Source organism: Pygoscelis adeliae, unplaced genomic scaffold, assembly GCF_000699105.1.
Source record: "Pygoscelis adeliae isolate BGI_AS28 unplaced genomic scaffold, ASM69910v1 Scaffold21, whole genome shotgun sequence".
Lineage (NCBI taxonomy): Eukaryota > Metazoa > Chordata > Aves > Sphenisciformes > Spheniscidae > Pygoscelis > Pygoscelis adeliae.
In genome coordinates, this window is record NW_008824243.1 from 9,247,317 (window position 1) to 9,253,818 (window position 6,502).

Below are 6,502 nucleotides of genomic sequence, written 5' to 3' on the forward strand. Positions count from 1 at the left end.
TCGTGCCCTGCCCTGCTCCTCCCTGCTCAGCGTGGGAACGACCTGAAGCACATCTTGGAGCCACCTGTACTGCTTCATGCAGTTAAAGTAAGGTTAAATGTTTTGGCAGCTCTTTCAGGTACAAGCAAGGGTTGAGGCGAGGGGTTTGGGGAAATGGGTTTGCCTAGCTTACCTGCTTGACAGCAGGAGGGGATGCTAATATCAAAGCACACATTACAAGCAAATTCGACAAGTTATTTTGCCATAAAATACAACTTCTTTGCACTGGAAGCAAAAAATAAAAGGAAAGGGGTGTGTGGTCTTAGCCTTTACATCAAGCGTATGCCATGGTGTAAAATAGCACTTAACGCTTAGAGCATCAGCTGTTTTTTCCCCATTATTTTAAGATATGACTTTCATGTCCTCGGGGCAGGCATGTGGTTACAGCCTGAGGATTTCTGTGGAAGCTGGTCAGGATCAGAGATCAGGTCCATGGGGCTCAGGTCCCGCTGGCTGCCAGTCGGACATGGCTCCTGGTTGGCACGATGGCCGTCTGTCTGTCCTGGAGCAGTCGCGGCGTTGAGGCTTCTGGGTTTGTTTTTCTGTTAACGCTAGCTTCTTGGTGTGGTGAACCAGATCAGGGGATGGATCTGACCTAAAAGCGAATATATGGTTATTGCAATACTGACAGTAGCTGTTCTGACTCATGGAGTTACACCCATTCTCTCCAAAAAGACTTGAATTTGCAAAAACTGTTAGCCTGAAGCAAAGAAACTGTGAGAGCCTTGCTTGGAAATGGGTGCTTGCCATGTTTGAGCTCTGTCGAGGGAGGAAGGAAAACCACTGCAAGCTGCCTCTTTTCTCCTCCCGCTGTCTCTAACCTGTTTACCTTCTGCAGTGTCTCACATTTTCCATGGTCTTGCCTGAGAAGACCAGCGCTTTAACGATACTGGGTCCAAATCATTTGGCATTACTGAGCTGTAGCAACAGCTGGGTGGATTAATCATAAACTGCAGTTACTGTAGAGAGACAAATATTTATTGTAATTATTTGGGTTTCCTTTTTTCAGTGAGGTTGGGCAGGGGAATTATACCTATTTTCAGAGCTTAAGAAAGAAATGAAGTCTTTGGCAAAATTATGAATGAAACCTGCTTTTTTGGGAATGAATACGTCGCTCGCTGAGAGCTGGTCTCCAAGTTCATCATGAACGTTGATGCTCATTAGCCGAATGTATGGGGCCATGTTCAAAGGAGGAATGCACGACACCAGTTGCCATGTAAGAGAAGCAATCTGTGGCTTGATTTGGCATTAGTTTCTTAACTTGCTGCTGATTTCTGGAGAGCGGTGAGCTTGCAGCGAGCAGTGCTTGCTGCTGCAGAAGATGCCAGACCCTTCCCATGGGTCACCCAAGGGATGACTTCTTTCTTGCACGGCAGCAGCAGAGAAATCTCCGGGTAGCCCCAGCACAGGCAGTGAGAGCTTCTCACCTGACCTCCTGCCTGGGAACCAGCTTCTGCATCACGTCTGATTTCTGGGTGTGCCTCCTCTGAAGGATCTGGGAAAAAAAAAAAGCTAAACTGGAGTTTAGGAGCAGCATTCTCATACCCATTCCTTTTTTTGCCTGCTGGTCTAGTATTTCCATAATTGTGCTTATAATGATAATCTTTTTATTCCATTCATACAGTGGTTACTGCTTAATGAACTTCACGTTAATGAGCTCTGTAACATTTAAAATAGCTGCATAACTCGAAAAAAACCCCAAACCCCAGTAATAAAGGGACCTATTTCCACTCCCCAAGCTTAATCCTGCGTTATAACATAATTGCAGAGAGTTGCCTGGCTGGCGAACAGCTGCACAGCGTGGGCTCTTGGTTCTGCATAGCTGCTTGTCCCCGAGCTGGGGTAATAAATGATTTACTGGGGAGGCTGGGTCCTGTGGGCACTTAACCCATTTGGTTCCTGAGGGACCGCTCTGAAAGGCCACTTTGTAAAGGCACTTGAAAGAAATGATTTCACGTGTGAAATGGGGTGTCTGTTTGCAAAGTTTGCTTTTTTGGATGTGAGCTAGCTGCAGAAAGGCTCGAACCCAGAAGGTGGGGTAGTGGAATTAGGTAGAATCTATGCTTATTTGGATTTTTATTATTTGATACTTTAATTTAAAATCAGATTTGAATGAGTTTTCTTTCTTGTCTGTTTTAGAGATGTGATACTCTCTGTTGCTTGGGGTTTTACTTTTTGTGGGGCATTCCCTGGATGTGTAACGTAATACAGTGTTCTGGGAACAGAGCTGCAGCTCTAATTTTTCCTCTGTGGGGGTGTGGTACCAAGTAACTCCATCATTGTGCTTGCTGGGTGAATGATGTGCATTTTTGGAGACTGTCATGCCTTGGAAGGGGGGATGCTCCAAGAAAACGAGCATATTCTGTGACTACCTAAATAAAGTATTTGTTAGAGGAGAGTATTTTTTCCCATAGTTTTGTGAGTTGAAAGAAAAGGAGCAGTTAGGAAGAAACAGTTCTTAATTTTGCATTGGCAGGAGTGGTTGTGCTGTGCCACAGGGAGTGGGGTTAGCACAGATTCTCCAGTAGGAAACCTGAAGTTTCTGATGAAGTTTTCCTCTTCTGGAAAGAATTGCCAACCAGGCTTTCCCTGAGTAAGTCTGCAATGCCTAGAGCTGCAGAGCGGGAGCGTTTGCAAAAGGGAGCCTAAAGGGAAAAGTGACTCTGTACTCTTCAGAGAGGAAAACCACATTAAAACACTGGGTACTGAAGCTGCTCTGACCAAAATGAGGGCGGAGGTGTCTCTTGGATCTTGGTCTTGATGCCAGTTTTTCCAACTCTTACCTGTGGCTTTAGCAGTTAAGGTTAGTGCATGCACTTATTAAAATATGCATTGGATAACTACCTGGTTTGCACATGCTAGGAAATATTTAATAGTATTTGTCAGCATAAAAACATGCATGGTGCTTTGGGCCTCATGAGTTGTTTTCTACTCCAGGCCTGCATTTTTGGGAACGCAGTACAAGTGCTGTGGCTTGTGGGACACAGAGAGAGGAGGGTCTTATCATTCAGCTCTAGGGCTTGGGGGTTTTGTTTCTTTTGCTGAAACCATCATTGCTCAACGTAGTTGCTAAAATAACACAGCTTTGAGAGTCAGGAGAATAGTACGGGGGAGAAAGCTGTTTTTAGGACACGTGCTATAGTCAAGAGTTGTTGGAATCAATAGTTAGAGGCTTTGCTCTCTCCCACTGCATAGATAATGCTGCAGGCATTTCAGTGCTGATGACAACTATCCATCGTGTTTGTCCTTTTATACATTTGGGTGAAATACTCCCCAAGTCCTTCCCCACCGTTCCTCACCTGGTGCTGAGTGTCCGGAGGCACTGTCGGTCCCATGTAATGCATCTTTGCTTTCAAAGGTAACTAGCAACTTTCATGATGCTTCTGCTTCGGCTGCCCAGCTTGATACCCTTTGGGATGGACCCCAATTCTGCAGAAAATTCTGGTTTTACTTGTCCTTTGAAAACTGGGGCTTTTCAAGAAGTTCCTAGTTAAGCACCCAAAGTCAATAATCGCTCTTACAAATGTGAGCTGGTTATTGTTGAGAACTTCCCCACAATTTACTGCCAAAATGTGTATTTGAACTACAAAGTGTATTGGAAGGTATAAACTGGATTTTACTCATTTGAAGAGGCATCTAGAATGTCTGCTGAGGATTTCTGGAGGTTAGTATTTGAGCCTGAGATAAATGTCTCATGCATACATGAAACAGCTTCCCCAGAACCTGTCGGAGGACTTAATTTGAGTATAAACATACGTGTGCTTTTGTGTACATGCTGCACTTGAATTCAAGTCGACTGTTAGTTCTTAACTTTATTAGGATGTAGCTACTTGAACTGAAGATGTGGTTTGCGATTTTTATTTTATTATAGCAGCACGATAGCTCCTTTTGAAACATTGTTTGGATTTTACAAATTGGTATCTTAAATATTGTTTGCCATTACTAATATTTTAAAGGAAAAAATTGACAAGTGAGGGCAGGGTCATATCTTATTACAAGTGAATTGGTTGACAGTATGTGTGTATTGTAAAATGGGAAATTAATCACCCTGGGTTGATGACCCTTGGACATTTACAAAAGGCTGGTCTTTATGTTGCACAAATAGATTCCGGACACAGGAAAGAGGCTTATGACAAGAGGATGAGATCAGTTTGTATAATTAGAGCTAGCTAATAATCCTTTTACTCTCTGTTTTTCCAACTTTTACTGTATCTTTCTTTATTTGAAATTGGGCACATGGACTGTAGAGTGATAGCTGCTGTGATTTGAGTTTTGTGGGTTTGTTTTTTATATCTTACTAATGGGTGAAGAGGTGGGAGCAGGGAAACCAGATGTGCACATTTGAGAGAGATTGCTGCCTTCCTCTGCTAGGCATGAGGAACGGCACTGCTTTTATTAACCCTACACTGCTTCATCTCTTTCTAGGCTTTGGGTAGGAATTAAGTAATCCATTAAATGATTTTTTTGACAATTATGAGATTGAAATGGTGCAAAAGAAGAAATTTAGTCCTTAGGCTACGGGTATTTGGCCAGGTATTCATCCCTGGAGTAAGACAGGGCTGGCAGAGCTGGGTAAGGAACTTACTACAGCATGAAAAAAGCTTAAGCTTATTTTTCTATGCATGTGCGTATATGCTAGCCTGTTCCTTAGCTTTGTGTTAAGCTTCATTATTTTGGCAAGGATAATGGGATAAATTTGGGGAAGGGAAGTGGTGTGGCTGGGGGGTCGGCTGGAGCGTGGGTGACCCCAGAGCAGCGGTGGGTGCAGCCCCTAGGCAGCCCAGCTCCCAGCCCAGGAACAGTGCTGGGCCAGCTCCTGCTGCCAGGAAGCTCAGCTACATTAAGCAAAGCGAGTTAATCTATATCCAGAGCATTTTATTAAATCATCAGTCAATTAAATCAGCGACGCTCTGTTAGCTTGCGTTCCAGCTAGGCTCCCGGCCCCTCTGCTGTGGCGTAACCTGCAAGTTGTTCAGCTGTAGCAACTCCCTGACTTCTGTTTGGTGGGCTGTTGTATGTGAAGGCCATGGTACTGAGGTTTCCAACACCATTAAAAGAAAAAAAGACAAGATTTTAGGCTGATTTTGCAGTTTAATATGTTCTTTTTCAATTTTTTCTAGGGGGAGCAGGGCGTCGTGAAGTTTCTTTTCTTTTCCTTGCTGTAAAAACAATCTGCGTGAGTTTGGTTTTCCCGAGGGTGGCTTGCTGGGTTACCTCTGCGCCTTTGGAGGAGAGCGATGGTAGAGCCAGGCCAACACAAAATGCCTTTAAACCTCCTTTCCATTGCTCACAGCCAAAAGAAACTCCTGTGTATTTGTAATTGAATGGCAGCATATGGTTTTGTTTGCAGACAGGACACAGCTGGGAAGCAGTATCACCTGTGGAAATGCTGCATGAGGGAGATATATATATTTTTTTAAGCAATGCATTTAGTGACAAAACATAACCTTCAGCAAGTAGCATAAATTCAAATGATTGTACACAAATATCTGGGTTTTTTTTAGTTCTAAGCTCAGCTGTGATAGTAAACATAATGCTGCACTATGCTGGTAATTTGTTTGCTGCCACATGTTTGAAGTGTGGTTTCTTGTTTCTTCACCTCCTCTCCTTTCCACAGTCGATGGCTTTTGCTGGTGGTATCACTTTCCTATGCCTCTGCAAAATAACCTTGGGATGGGTTATTCCTCCTAATTCCTCCAGCCTCCTATTTCTGACCAGATATGTAAAATTATGCATTAGTATAGCTACAGGGAAAGTCGTTCTGCATTTAGTAGTGTGATGCCTGGAAGCACATACGGTCATCTTCTGTTTTAAGGTTTATTTTAGTCACTGCGATTGCAGCTACTCTATACAAATTTCTCCATGCATATCATTGAAGAACTGGGTTATGGGTTTATTTCTCCTGCCAAAGCTGTTTGTAGGTATTGACCTGGATTTTTTTAGTCTCCTTTCACATGGATGTTAAGGAGAGGGCATTAATACACCGATCAGAAAGCTCGTTCATTGTATGAATGGTGAGTTCTGGAGTGCATTCAGTATGAGTGAAGCTTGTGGGGACAGTGTGTGAGGAAACCTGTGTCTCACCCAATACCACAGGGTGAGAGTAAGTTATTGCAGATCTGAACTTTGTAGGAAGATACCCAGGAAAAACGCCAAACAAGAAAACCAAAATAATAAAAAAACCCTCAAGTCATTGTTTCTTTCCATTTTCAGACTCTCTGCTATAGGTAAAAAAAGAAAGAAAAAAAAAATCAAACCCCCAAACCAAGAAGGGCCTTTTTTCAAATAATTGTGTTATAACAAAAAAGCAAGGAGACTGATGACGGGTAATACAACGCAGTAATGTCATACACCACTCTTAAAAAAGGGGAATATTCCAGCTCAGTAATTCCCTTGATACTAGGAGAGAACAATAAACTTGTGAAAGACGTTGCTATTTTAGTTCTCTTTGCATGAAATTCGT